An 18357-nucleotide genomic window follows, 5' to 3' on the forward strand; every position below is an offset into this window, starting at 1 on the left:
AATGATTTCAGGTATAAACAGTGAGCATTTCATAAATGTTACAAGACTGTAATATTCATACTTTCGTTCTCTTTAGCGAATCGACATAAACCTTTTTTGTTTCTCTGTATAACACATTGACTTCGACAGTTCGTCTTTCAAAATGAAAACCTCAACCCTTAACGCAATAACTTTGAAAGACGATCTCCAAAGAACACTTCCCCTGACATTTGATTGAAGTTGGCGTAGCGGTTTGACACAGTTATTTCCGACGACAAACAATGACAAAACTTAACCTAGTGTAGTTTGCGTCATGTGAGCTAACGTAATTGATGAAGCGTGTTACAAACTGGTCTCATCAGTCATATTTCATAATTTGTTTTGACTTTGTTTCTTAAAAAAGATAAAAAAATGAAGAAAAAAAACAATTGCCATTCCGAGTCAGTAAGATGTCCTCAGGGCTTCCACCTTCTTTCCAATCGGATAATATTAACGAGGTCCACACACAAGTAAATCATGGTTAACATTCGCCTTAATGACGCATTTCTTGAGCAATTAATGTGTTGAAAGAAATACCATTAAGTATGTTGTGTTGTAGGAATGATTTTGTGTCCATTAAGGCGTATATTGCTTCCCGGAAATATACTCATAGATTTCATTGAATGTGACAATCATGCGAAAGGATTCAACATTTGGCGAGGACGAGAGACACTTAAAACGTTTGCTCATTTTTCACAATTATCCGCCAAAATGGTCTAAGAAAATAAACACACAAGGCACGCACACTACGGTTAATAGGATCTTATACCGCTATTCCTTTCAGTCCTCAGTCCAATAGGAATTTTATTTACGCACATGTTCTTACAGTAAAATAAGAAAATTAAAAAAAGGAAATCATATTTAAATGACATTTTTCGTTAAATATTAAATCTTTTAATTGGAATGTGGCCAATCTCATGTCACAATATATAGTATTCAATCCTTTAATGCAGCCGCTACATTGCAGCAATGTTAACCAATTCACAACATTTCATACATTGGGCGTAATATTGCCCCTTACACAGACTTCCATGCATTGGCCGAAATACTTCGCCAAACATTCGATGCATTGGTCGTAATGTTACACCATAAACAACATTCCATGTATTGGCCGCAATGTTACACCATACACAACATGTCATACATAAGGCGTAATGTTACACCATAAACATCATGCCATGCACTTGCCGCAATGTTACTCCATACACAACATGACATACATAAGGCGTAATGTTACACCATACATAACATGCCAAAAATAGGCCGTAATGTTACACCATACACAATATGCCATAACATGGACACAATGTTACATCATACACAACATGCCATAAATTGGCCGCAATGTTACACCATACACAACCGTCCACGCATTGGCCGCAATGTTACACCATACACAACATGCTATGCATTGGCCGCAATGTTACACCATACACAACATGCCACGCATTGGCCTCAATGTTACACCACACAACCGTCCACGCATTGGCCGCAATGTTACACCATACACAACCGTCCACACATTGGCCGAAATGTTACACCATACACAACATACCACCCATTGGCCGCAATGTTACACCATACACAACCGTCCATGCATTGGCCGCAATGTTACACCATACACAACCGTCCACGCATTGGCCGCAATGCTACACCATACACAACCGTCCACGCATTGGCCGCAATGTTACATCATACACAACCGTCCACGCATTGGCCTCAATGTTACACCATACACAACATACCGTGCATTGGCCGCAATGTTACATCATACACAACATGCCAGGCATTGGCCTCAATGTTACACCATACACAACCGTCCACGCATTGGCCGCAATGTTACACCATACACAACCGCCCACGTATTGGCCTCAATGTTACACCATACACAACATACCACGCATTGGCCGAAATGTTACACCATACACAACATGCCACGCATTGGCCACAATGTTACACCATACACAACCGTCCACGCATTGGCCACAATGTTACACCATGCACAACCGTCCACGCATTGGCCGCAATGTTACACCATGCAAAACCGTCCAGGCATTGGCCGCAATGTTACACCATACACAACATGCCACGCATTGGCCGCAATGTTACACCATACACAACCGTCAACGCATTGGCCGCAATGTTACACCATGCAAAACATGCCATGCATCGGCCGCAATCTTACACCATACACAACCGTCCACGCATTGGCCTCAATGTTACACCATACACAACCGCCCACGCATTGGCCTCAATGTTACACCTTACACAACATGCCACGCATAGGCCTCAATGTTACACCATACACAACCGTCCACGCATTGGCCTCAATGTTACACCATACACAACATGCCACGCATTGGCCTCAATGTTACACCATACACAACATGCCACGCATTGGCCTCAATGTTACACCACACAACCGTCCACGCAATGGCCGCAATGTTACACCATACACAACCGTCCACGCATTGGCCGAAATGTTACACCATACACAACATACCACGCATTGGCCGCAATGTTACACCATACACAACCGTCCATGCATTGGCCGCAATGTTACACCATACACAACCGTCCACGCATTGGCCGCAATGTTACACCATACACAACCGTCCACGCATTGGCCGCAATATTACATCATACACAACCGTCCACGCATTGGTCTCAATGTTACACCATACACAACATACCACGCATTGGCCGCAATGATACATCATACACAACATGCCAGGCATTGGCCTCAATGTTACACCATACACAACCGTCCACGCATTGGCCGCAATGTTACACCATACACAATCGCCCACGTATTGGCCTCAATGTTACACCATACACAACATACCACGCATTGGCTGAAATGTTACACCATACACAACATGCCACGCATTGGCCGCAATGTTACACCATACACAACCGTCCACGCATTGGCCACAATGTTACACCATGCACAACCGTCCACGCATTGGCCGCAATGTCACACCATGCAAAACCGTCCAGGCATTGGCCGCAATGTTACACCATACACAACATGCCACGCATTGGCCGCAATGTTACACCATACACAACCGTCAACGCATTGGCCGCAATGTTACACCATGCAAAACATGCCATGCATCGGCCGCAATGTTACACCATACACAACCGTCCACGCATTGGCCTCAATGTTACACCATACACAACCGCCCACGCATTGGCCTCAATGTTACACCTTACACAACATGCCACGCATTGGCCGCAATGTTACACCATACACAACCGTCCACGCATTGGCCTCAATGTTACACGATACACAACATGCCACGCATTGGCCGCTATGTTACACCATGCACAACCGTCCAGGCATTTGCCTCAATGTTACACCATACACAAAATGCCACGCATTGGGCTCAATGTTACACCATATACAACTGTCCTCACATTGGCCACAATGTTACACCATACACAACCGCCCACGCATTGGCCTCAATGTTACACAATACACAATATGCCACGCATTGGCCTCAATGTTACACCATACACAACCGTCCACGCATTGGCCGCAATCTTACACCATACACAACCGTCCACGCATTGGCCGCAATGTTACACCATGCACAACATACCACGCATTGGCCTCAATGTTACACCATAAACAACCGTCCATGCATTGGCTGAAATTTTACACCATACACAACCGCCAACGCATTTGCCGAAATGTTATACAATACACAACATACCACGCATTGGCCTCAATGTTACACCATATACAACCGTCCACGCATTGGCCTCAATGTTACACAATACACAACATGCCACGCATTGGCCTCAATGTTACACCACACAACCGTCCACGCATTGACCGCAATCTTACACCATACACAACCGTCCACGCATTGGCCGCAATGTTACACCATACACAACATTCCACGCATTGGCCTCAATGTTACACCATACACAACCGTCCACGCATTGGCCGAAATGTTACACCATACACAACCGCCCACGCATTGACCGCAATGTAACTTTTAATAACCGTCCACGAATTGGCCTCAATGTTACACCATACACAACCGTCCACGCATTGGCCGCAATGTTACACCATACACAACCGTCCACGCATTGGCTGCAATGTTACACCATAAACAACATGCCACACATTGGCCTCAATGTTACACCATACACAACATACCATGCATTGGCCGCAATGTTACACCATACACAACATGCCACGCATTGGCCTCAATGTTACACCATACACAACCGTCCACGCATTGGCCGCAATGTTACACCATGCACAACATGCCATGCATTGGCCGCAATGTTAAACCATACACAACATGCCACGCATTGGCCGCAACGTTACACCATACACAACCGTCCACACATTGGCCTCAATGTTACACCATACACAACCGTCCACGCATTGGCCGCAATGTTACACCATACACAGTATGCCACACATTGGCCGCAATGTTACACCATACACAACATGCCACACATTGGCCGGAATGTTACACCATAAACAACCGCCCACGCATTGGCCTCAATGTTACACCATACACAACATGCCACGCATTGGCCGCAATGTTACACCATACACAACATGCCACGCATTGCCCGCAATGTAACACAATACATAACCGTCCACGCATTGGCCGCAATATTACACCATACACAACCGTCCACGCATTGTCCGCAATGTTACACCATACACAACCGTTCACGCATTGGCCTCAATGTTGCACCATACAAAACCGTCCACGCATTGGCCGCAATCTTACACCATACACAACCGTCCACGCATTGGCCTCAATGTTACACCATACACAACATGCCACGCATTGGCCGCAATGTTACACCATACAAATCATGCAAGGCATTGGCCGCAATGTTACACCATACACAACCGTCAACGCATTGGTCGCAATGTTACACCATAAACAACATGCCACGCATTGGCCGCAATGTTACACCATACACAACAGACCACGCATTGGCCGCAATGTTACACCATACACAACATGCCAGGCATTGGCCGCAATGTTACACCATACACAACGGTCCACGCATTGGCCGCAATCTTACACCATACAAAACCGTCCACGCATTGGCCGCAATGTTACACCATACACAACATACCACGCATTGGCCTCAATGTTACACCATGCACAACCGTCCACGCATTGGCCGCAATATTACGCCATACACAACCGTCCACGCATTAGCCGCAATGTTACACAATACACAACATGCCATGCATTGGCCGTAATGTTACACCATACACAACCGTCCACGCGTTGGCCGCAATGTTACTCTATACACAATCGTCAACGCTTTGGTCGCAATGTTACACCATACACAACATGCCATAAATTGGCTGCAATCTTACACCATACACAACAGTCCACGCATTGGCCGCAATGTTACACCATAAACAACATGCCAGGCATTGGCCGCAATGTTACACCATACACAACCGTCCACGCATTGGCTGAAATCTTACACCATACACAACCGCCCACGCATTGACCGCAATCTTACACCATACACAACCGTCCACGCATTGGCCGCAATGTTACACCATGCACAACCGTCCACGAATTGGTCGCAATATTACGCCATACACAACCGTGTACGCATTGGCCGCAATGTTACACCATACACAACATGCCATGCATTGGCCGTAATGTTACACCATACACAACCGTCCACGTATTGGCCTCAATGTTACACCATACACAACCGTCCACGCATTGGCCGCAATATTACCCCATGCACAACATGCCATGCATTGGCAGCAATGTTACACCATGCACAACATGCCATGCATTGGCCGCAATCTTACACCATACACAACCGTCCACGCATTGGCCGCAATCTTACACCATACACAACATGCCATGCATTGGCCGCAATGTTACACCATGCACAACCGTCACGCATTGGCCTCAATGTTACACCATACACAACAGTCAATACATTGGCCGCAATCTTACACCATATACAACCGTCCAAGCATTGGCCGCAATGTTACACCATACACAACCGTTCACGCATTGGCCGAAATATTACGCCATACACAACCGTCCACGTAATGGCCTTAATCTTACACCATATACAACCGTCCACGCATTGGCTGCAATGTTACACCATACACAATATACCACGCATTGGCCGCAATGTAACACCATACACTACATACTACGCATTGGCCTCAATGTTACACCATACACAACATACCATGATTGGCCGCAATGTTACTCCATACACAACATACCACGCATTAGCCGCAATATTACACCATACTCAACCGTGCACGCATTGGCCTCAATGTTACACCATCCACAACCATCCACGCATTGGCCGCAATGTTACACCATGCACAACATACCACGCATTGGCCGCAATGTAACACCATACACAACCGTCCATGCATTGGCCGCAATGTTACACATACACAACCGCCCACGCATTGGCCTCAATGTTACACCATACACAACATACCACGCATTGGCCTCAATGCTACACCATACACAACCGTCCACGCATTGGCCGCAATGTTACATCATACACAACCGTCCACGCATTGGCCTCAATGTTACACCATACACAACATACCGTGCATTGGCCGCAATGTTACATCATACACAACATGCCAGGCATTGGCCTCAATGTTACACCATACACAACCGTCCACGCATTGGCCGCAATGTTACACCATACACAACCGCCCACGTATTGGCCTCAATGTTACACCATACACAACATACCACGCATTGGCCGAAATGTTACACCATACACAACATGCCACGCATTGGCCTCAATGTTACACCATACACAACCGTCCACGCATTGGCCGCAATCTTACACCATACACAACCGTCCACGCATTGGCCTCAATGTTACACCATACACAACATACCACGCATTGGCCTCAATGTTACACCATGCACAACCGTCCACGCATTGGCCGCAATATTATACCATACACAACCGTCCCTGCATTGGCCTCAATGTTACACCATACACAACATGCCATGCATTGGCCTCAATGTTACACAATACAAAACATAACACGCATTGGCCTCAATATTACACCATACACAACATGCCACGCAGTGGCTTCAATGTTACACCATAAACAACAGTCCACGCATTGGCCGCAATGTTACACCATACACAACCGTCCACGCATTGGCCGCAATCTTACACCATACACAACCGCCCACGCATTGACCGCAATCTTACACCATACACAACCGTCCACGCATTGGCCGCAATTTACACCATGCACAACCGTCCACGAATTGGCCGCAATATTACGCCATACACAACCGTATACGCATTGGCCGCAAAGTTACACCATACACAACATGCCATGCATTGGCCGTAATGTTACACCATACACAACCGTCTACGTATTGGCCTCAATGTCACACCATACACAACCGTCCACGCATTGGCTGCAATGTTACACCATGCACAACATACCATGCATTGGCCGCAATGTTACAACATGCCATGCATTGGCCGCAATTTTACACCATACACAACCGTCCACGCATTGGCCGCAATGATACACCACACACAACATTCCATGCATTGGCCGCAATGTTACACCACACACAACATGCCATGCATTGGCCGCAATGTTACACCATACACAACAGTCCACGCATTGGCCGCAATGTTACACCATACACAACAGTGTACGAATTGGCCTCAATGTTACACCATACAGAACCGTCCACGCATTGGCCGCAATCTTACACCATACACAACATGCAAGGTATTGGCCGCCATGTTACACCATACACAACATGCCAGGCATTGGCTGCAATGTTACAGCATACACAACCGTCCACGCATTGGCCGCAATGTTACACCATGCACAACAGTCCACGCATTGGCCGCTATGTTACACCATGCACAACTGTCCACGCATTGGCCGCAATGTTACACCATACACAACCGTCCACGCATTGGCCGCAATGTTACACCATGCACAACCGTCCACGCATTGGCCTCAATATTACACCATACACAGCATGCCTAGCCTCAATGTTACACCATACACAACAGACCATGCATTGGCCTCAATGTTACACCATACACAACATACCACGCATTGGCCTCAATGTTACACCATGCACAACATACCACGCATTGGCCTCAATGTTACACCATACAGCACCGTCCACGCATTGGCCTCAATGTTACACCATGCACAACAGTCCACGCATTGGCCGCTATGTTACACCATGCACAACCGTCCACGCATTGGCCGCAATGTTACACCATACACAACCGTCCACGCATTGGCTGCAATGTTACACCATGCACAACCGTCCACGCATTGGCCTTAATATTACACCATACACAGCATGCCTAGCCTCAATGTTACACCATACACAACCGTTCACGCATCGGCATCAATATTACACCATACACAAACGTCCACGCATTGGCCTCAATGTTACACCATACACAACATGCCACGCATTGGCCTCAATGTTACACCATACAGCACCGTCCACGCATTGGCCTCAATGTTACACCATACACAACTGTCCAGGCATTGGCCTCAATGTTACACCATACACAACCGTCCACGCATTGGCCGCGATGTTACACCATACACAACCGTCCATGCATTGGCCGCAATGTTACATCATACACAACCGTCCACGCATTGGCCGCAATGTTACATCATACACAACCGTCCACGCATTGGCCGCAAAGTTACACCATGCACAACCGTCCACGAATTGGTCGTAATGTTACACCATACACAACCGTCCTCGCATTGTCCGCAATGTTACACCATACACAACCGTCCACGCATTGGCTGGAATGTTACACCATACACAACCGCCAACGCATTGGCCACAATGTTACACCATACACAACCGTCCACGCATTGGCCGCAATCTTACACCATACACAACCGTCCACGCATTGGCCGCAATGTTACACTATACACAAACATCCACGCATTGGCCTCAATGTTACACCATACACAACTGTCCAGGCATTGACCGCAATCTTACACCATACACAACCGTCTCCGCATTGGCCTCAATGTTACACCATACACAACATGCCACGCATTGACCGCAATCTTACACCATACACAACATGCCACGCATTGGCCTCAATGTTACACCATACACAACTGTCCAGGCATTGGCCTCAATGTTACACCATACACAACCGTCTACGCATTGGCCGCGATGTTACACCATACACAACCGTTCACGCATTGGCCGCAATGTTACATCATACACAACCGTCCACGCATTGGCCGCAATGTTACACCATGCACAACCGTCCACGAATTGGCCGTAATGTTACACTATACACAACCGTCCACGCATTGTCCGCAATGTTACACCATACACAACCGTCCACGCATTGGCTGGAATGTTACACCATACACAACCGCCAACGCATTGGCCACAATGTTACACCATACACAACCGTCCACGCATTGGCCGCAATCTTACACCATACACAACCGTCCACGCATTGGCCGCAATGTTACACTATACACAAACATCCACGCATTGGCCTCAATGTTACACCATGCACAATTGTCCAGGCATAGGCCGCAATCTTACACCATACACAACCGTCCACGCATTGGCCTCAATATTACACTATACACAACTGTCCACGCATTGGCCGCAATCTTACACCATACACAACCGTCCACGCATTGGTCTCAATGTTACACCATACACAACATGCCACGCATTGGCCTCAATGTTACACCATACACAACCGTCCACGCATTGGCCGCAATGTTACACAATATACAACATGCCAGGCATTGGTCGCAATGTTACACCATACACAACCGTCCACGCATTGGTCGCAATGTTAAACCATACACAATATGCCACGCATTGGCCGCAATGTTACACCATACACAATATGCCAGGCATTGGCCGCAATGTTACACCATACACAACAGTCCATGCATTGGCCGCAATGCTACACCATACACAACCGTACACGCATTGTCCGCAATCTTACACCATACACAACCGTCCATGTATTGACCGCAATCTTACACTATACACAACCGTCCTCGCATTGGCCGCAATGTTACACCATACACAACATACCACGCATTGGCCTCAATCGAACAACATACACTACATGCCACTGATTGGCCTCAATGTTACACCATACACAACCGTCCAAGCATTGGCTGCAATATTACACCATACACAACATACCACGCATTGGCATCAATATTACACCATACACAACCGTCCACACATTGGCTGAAATATTATACCATACACAACCGTCCACGCATTGGCCTCAATATTACACCATACACAACATGCCACGCATTGGCAGCAATGTTACACCATACACAACATACCACGCATTGGCCTCAATGTTACACCATACACATCATACCACGCATTGGCCTCAATGTTACACCATACACAACAGACCTTGCATTGGCCTCAATGTTACACCATACACAACATACCACGCATTGACCTCATTATTACACCATACATAACAAGCGACGCATTGGCCTCAATGTTACACCATACACAACATACCACGCATTGGCCTCAATGTTACACCATACACAACATTCCTTGCATTGGCCGCAATGTTACACCATACACAACATACCAGGCATTGGCTGCAATGTTACACCATACACAACAGTGTACGCATTGGCCTCAATGTTACACCATACACAACATGCCATGCACTGGCCGCAATGTTACACCATACACAACCGTCCACGCATTGGCCGCAATGTTACACCATACACAACCGTCCACGCATTGGCCACAATGTTACACCATACACAACCGTCCACGCATTGGCCTCAATGTTACACCATACACAACATGCCACGCATTGGCCGCAATGTTACACAATATACAACATGCCAGGCATTGGTCGCAATGTTACACCATACACAACCGTCCACGCATTGGTCGCAATGTTAAACCATACACAATATGCCACGCATTGGCCGCAATGTTACACCATACACAATATGCCAGGCATTGGCCGCAATGTTACACCATACACAACAGTCCATGCATTGGCCGCAATGCTACACCATACACAACCGTACACGCATTGTCCGCAATCTTACACCATACACAACCGTCCACGTATTGACCGAAATCTTACACTATACACAACCGTCCTCGCATTGGCCGCAATGTTACACCATACACAACATACCACGCATTGGCCTCAATCGAACAACATACACTACATGCCACTGATTGGCCTCAATGTTACACCATACACAACCGTCCAAGCATTGGCTGCAATATTACACCATACACAACATACCACGCATTGGCATCAATATTACACCATACACAACCGTCCACACATTGGCTGAAATATTATACCATACACAACCGTCCACGCATTGGCTTCAATATTACACCATACACAACATGCCACGCATTGGCAGCAATGTTACACCATACACAACATACCACGCATTGGCCTCAATGTTACACCATACACATCATACCACGCATTGGCCTCAATGTTACACCATACACAACAGACCTTGCATTGGCCTCAATGTTACACCATACACAACATACCACGCATTGACCTCATTATTACACCATACACAACAAGCGACGCATTGGCCTCAATGTTACACCATACACAACATACCACGCATTGGCCTCAATGTTACACCATACACAACATTCCTTGCATTGGCCGCAATGTTACACCATACACAACATACCAGGCATTGGCTGCAATGTTACACCACACACAACAGTGTACACATTGGCCTCAATGTTACACCATACACAACATGCCATGCACTGGCCGCAATGTTACACCATACACAACCGTCCACGCATTGGCCGCAATGTTACACCATACACAACCGTCCACGCATTGGCCACAATGTTACACCATACACAACCGTCCACGCATTGGCCTCAATGTTACACCATACACAACATGCCACGCATTGGCCGCAATGTTACACCATACACAACATGCCACGCATTGCCCCCAATGTAACACAATACATAACCGTCCACGAATTGGCCTCAATATTACACCATACACAACCGTCCACGCATTGTCCGCAATGTTACACCATACACAACCGTCAACGCATTGGTCGCAATGTTACACCATACACAACATGCCACGCATTGGCCGCAATCTTACACCATACACAACAGACCACGCATTGGCTGCAATGTTACACCATACACAACATGCCAGGCATTGGCTGCAATGTTACACCATACACAACAGTCCACGCATTGGCCTCAATGTTACACCATACAGAACCGTCCACGCATTGGCCGCAATCTTACACCATACACAACATGCCAGGCATTGGCCGCAATGTTACACCATACACAACTGTCCAGGCATTGGCCTCAATGTTACACCATACACAACCGTCCACGCATTGGCCGTGATGTTACTCCATACACAACCGTCCACGCATTGGCCGCAATGTTACATCATACACAACATACCACGCATTGGGCTCAATGTTACACCATACACAACATGCCATGCATTGGCCTCAATGTTACACCATACACAACATAACACGCATTGGCCTCAATATTACACCATACACAACATGCGACGCATTGGCTTCAATGTTACACCATACACAACAGTCCACGCATTGGCCGCAATGTTACACCATACACAACATGCCAGGCATTGGCCGCAATGTTACACCATACACAACATGCCATGCATTGGCCGCAATGTTACACCATACACAACCGTCCACGCATTGGCCGCAATGTTACACCATACACAACATGCCAGGCATTGGCTGCAATGTTACACCATACACAACATGCCACGCATTGGCCTCAATGTTACACCATACAGAACCGTCCACGCATTGGCCGCAATCTTACACCATACACAACATGCCAGGCATTGGCCGCTATGTTACACCATGCACAACCGTCCACGCATTGGCCGCAATGTTACACCATGCACAACCGTCCACGAATTGGCCGCAATGTTACACCATGCACAACCGACCAGGCATTGGCTGCAATGTTACACCATCCACAACATGCCACGCATTGGCCTCAATGTTACACCATACACAACCGTCCACGCATTGGCCGCAATCTTACACCATACACAACCGTCCACGCATTGGCCTCAATCTTACACCATACACAACCGTCCACGCATTGGCCTCAATGTTACACCATACACAACTGTCCAGGCATTGGCCTCAATGTTACACCATACACAACCGTCCACGCATTGGCCTCGATGTTACACCATACACAACCGTCCACGCATTGGCCGCAATGTTGCATCATACACAACCGTCCACGTATTTGCCGCAATGTTTAACCATGCACAACAGTCCACGCATTGGCCGCAATGTAATACAATATATAACCGTCCACGAATTGGCCTCAATGTTACACCATACACAACCGTCCACGCATTGTCTGCAATGTTACACCATACACAACCGTCCACGCATTGGCTGGAATGTTACACCATACACAACCGCCAACGCATTGGCCACAATGTTACACCATACACAACCGTCCACGCATTTGCCGCAATCTTACACCATACACAACCGTCCACGCATTGGCCTCAATCTTACACCATACACAAACGTCCACGGATTGGCCTCAATGTTACACCATACACAACTGTCCAGGCATTGGCCGCAATCTTACACCATACACAACCGTCCACGCATTGGCCTCAATATTACACCATACACAACTGTCCACGCATTGGCCTCAATGTTACACCATACACAACATGCCACGCATTGGCCTCAATGTTACACCATATACAACCGTCCACGCATTGGCCGCAATGTTACACAATAAACAACATGCCAGGCATTGGCCGCAATGTTACACCATACACAACCGACAACGCATTGGTCGCAATGTTAAACCATACACAATATGCCTAGCATTGGCCGCAATGTTACACCATACACAACATGCCAGGCATTGGCCGCAATGTTAAACCATACACAACAGTCCACGCATTGGCCGCAATCTTACACCATACACAACTGTCAACGTAATGGCCTCAATGTTACACCATACACAACCGCCCACGCATTGACCGCAATCTTACACCATACACGACCGTCCACTCATTGGCCGCAATATTACGCCATACACAACCGTCCACGCATTGGCCACAATGTTACACCATACACAACATACCACGCATTGGCCACAATGGAACACCATACACTACATGCCACGCATTGGCCTCAATGTTACACCATACACAACCGTCCAAGAATTGGCTGTAATCTTACACCATACACAACATACCACGCATTGGCCTCAATGTTACACCATACACAACCGTCCACGCCTTGGCCTCATTGTTACACCGTACAAAACCGTCCACGCATTGGCCGCATTCTTACACCATACATAACATACCACGCATTGGCCTCAATGAAACACCATGCACAACATGCCATGCATTGGCCGCAATCTTACACCATACACAACGGTCCACGCATTGGCATCAATATTACACCATACACAACCGTCCAAACATTGGCTGAAATATTATACCATACACAACCGTCCACGCATTGGCCTCAATATTACACCATACACAACATGCGACGCATTGCCCTTAATGTTACACCATACACAACATACCACGCATTGGCCTCAATGTTACTACATACACAACATACCACGCATTGGCCGCAATGTTACACCATACACAACCGTCCACGCATTGGCCTCAATGTTACACCATACACAACATGAAACGCATTGGCCTCAATGTTACACCATACACCACCGTCCACGCATTGGCCTCAATGTTACACCATACACAACCGTCCACGCATTGGCCGCGATGTTACACCATACACAACCGTCCACGCATTGGCCGCAATGTTACATCATACACAACCGTCCACGTATTTGCCGCAATGTTAAACCATGCACAACCGTCCAAGCATTGGCCGCAATGTAACACAATATATAACCGTCCACGAATTGGCCTCAATGTTACACCATACACAACCGTCCACGCATTGTCTGCAATGTTACACCATACACAACCGTCCACGCATTGGCTGGAATGTTACACCATACACAACCGCCAACGCATTGGCCACAATGTTACACCATACACAACCGTCCACGCATTGGCCGCAATCTTACACCATACACAACCGTCCACGCATTGGCCTCAATCTTACACCATACACAACCGTCCACGCATTGGCCTCAATGTTTGACCATACACAACTGTCCAGGCATTGGCCGCAATCTTACACCATACACGACCGTCCACGCATTGGCCTCATTTTTACACCATACACAACTGTCCACGCATTGGCCTCAATGTTACACCATACACAACATGCCACGCATTGGCCGCAATGTTACACCATACACAACCGTCCACGCATTGGCCGCAATGTTACACAATAAACAACATGCCAGCCATTGGCCGCAATGTTACACCATACACAACCGTCCACGCATTGGCCGCAATGTTACACCATACACAACCGTCCACGCATCGGCCGCAATGTTACACCATACACAACATGCCAGGCATTGGCCTCAATGTTACACCATAGACAACAGTCCACGCATTGGCCGCAATGTTACACCATACACAACCGTCCACGCATTGGCCGCAATCTTACACCATATAAAACCGCCCACGCATTGACCGCAATGTTACACCATACACAACCGTCCACGCATTGGCCGCAATATTACGCCATACACAACCGTCCACGCATTGGCCGCAATGTTACACCATACACAACATACCACGCATTGGCCTCAATGGAACACCATACACTACATGCCAAGCCTTGGCCTCAATGGTACACCATACACAACCGTCCAAGCATTGGCTGCAATCTTACACCATACACAACATACCACGCATTGGCCTCAATGTTACACCATACAAAACATGCGACGCATTGGCCTCAATGTTACACCATACAAAACCGTCCACGCATTGGCCGCAATCTTACACCATACACAACATACCACGCATTGGCCTCAATGGAACACCATGCACAACATGCCATGCATTGGCCGCAATGTTACACCATACACAACCGTCCACGCATTGGCATCAATATTACACCATACACAACCGTCCACACATTGGCTGAAATATTATACTATACACAACCGTCCACGCATTGGCCTCAATATTACACCATACACAACATGCCACGCATTGGCCGCAATGTTACACCATACACAACATACCACGAATTGGCCTCAATGTTACACCATACACAACATGCCATGCATTGTCTTCAATGTTACACCATACACAACATACCACGCATTGGCCTCAATATTACACCATACACAACATGCGATACATTGGCCTCAATGTTACACCATACACAACATACCACGCATTGGCCTCAATGTTGCACCATACACAACATACCACGCATTGGCCTCAATGTTACACCATACACAACATACCACGCATTGGCCAAATTATTACACCATACACAACATGCGACGCATTGGCCTCAATGTTACACCATACACATCATACCACGCATTGGCCTCAATGTTACACCATACACAACAGACCATGCATTGGCCTCAATGTTACACCATACACAACATACCACGCATTGGCCTCATTATTACACCATACACAACATGCGACGCATTGGCCTCAATGTTACACCATACACAACATACCACGCATTGGCCTCAATGTTACACCATACACAACCGTCCATGCATTGGCCTCAATGGAACACCATACACTACATGCCACGCATTGGCCTCAATGTTACACCATACACAACCGTCCAAGCATTGGCTGCAATCTTACACCATACACAACATACCACGCACTGGCCTCAATGTTACACCATACACAACCGTCCACGCATTGGCCTCAATGTTACACCATACAAAACCGTCCACGCAATGGCCGCAATCTTACACCATACAGAACCGTCCACGCATTGGCCGCAATGTTACTCCATACACAACATGCCATGCATTGGCCTCAATGTTACACCATACACAACAGTCAAGACATTGGCCGCAATCTTACACCATATACGACCGTCCAAGCATTGGCCGCAATGTTACACCATACACAACCGTCCACGCATTGGCTGAAATATTACGCCATACACAACCGTCCACGTAATGGCCTCAATATTAAACCATACAAAACCGTCCACGCAATGGCCGCAATCTTACACCATACAGAACCGTCCACGCATTGGCCGCAATGTTACTCCATACACAACATGCCATGCATTGGCCTCAATGTTACACCATACACAACAGTCAAGACATTGGCCGCAATCTTACACCATATACGACCGTCCAAGCATTGGCCGCAATGTTACACCATACACAACCGTCCACGCATTGGCCGAAATATTACGCCATACACAACCGTCCACGTAATGGCCTCAATCTTACACCATACACAACCGCCCACGCATTGGCCTCAATTTTACACCATACACAACCGTCCACGCATTGGCCGCAATGTTACACCATACACAACATACCACGCATTGGCCTCAATGTTACACCATACACAACATACCACGATTGGCCGCATTGTTACACCATACACAATATACCACGCATTGGCCGCAATGTAACACCATACACAACATACCACGCATTGGCCTCAATGTTACACCATACACAACATACCATGATTGGCCGCAATGTTACACCATACAAAACATACCACGCATTGGCCGCAATATTACACCATAATCAACCGTCCACGCATGGCCCTCAATGTTACACCATCCACAACCGTCCACGCATTGGCCGCAATGTTACACCATGCACAACATACCACGCATTGGCCGCAATGTTACACCATACACAACCGTCCACGCATTGGCCTCAATATTACATCATACACAGCATGCCTAGCATTGGCCGCAATGTTACACCATACACAACATACCACGCATTAGCCTCAATGTTACACCATACAAAACAGACCATGCATTGGCCTCAATGTTACACCATACACAACACACCACGCATTGGCCTCATTATTACACCATACACAACATGCGACGCATTGGCTTCAATGTTACACCATACACAACATACCACGCATTGGCCTCAATGTTACACCATACATAACATACCACGCATTTGCCTCAATGTTACACCATACACAAACATCCATGCATTGACCTCAATTTTACACCATACACAACATGCGACACATTGGCTTCAATGTTACACCATACACAACATACCACGCATTGGCTTCAATGTTACACCATACACAACATACCACGCATTGGCCTCAATGTTA

Source organism: Mya arenaria, chromosome 17, assembly GCF_026914265.1.
Source record: "Mya arenaria isolate MELC-2E11 chromosome 17, ASM2691426v1".
NCBI lineage: Eukaryota > Metazoa > Mollusca > Bivalvia > Myida > Myidae > Mya > Mya arenaria.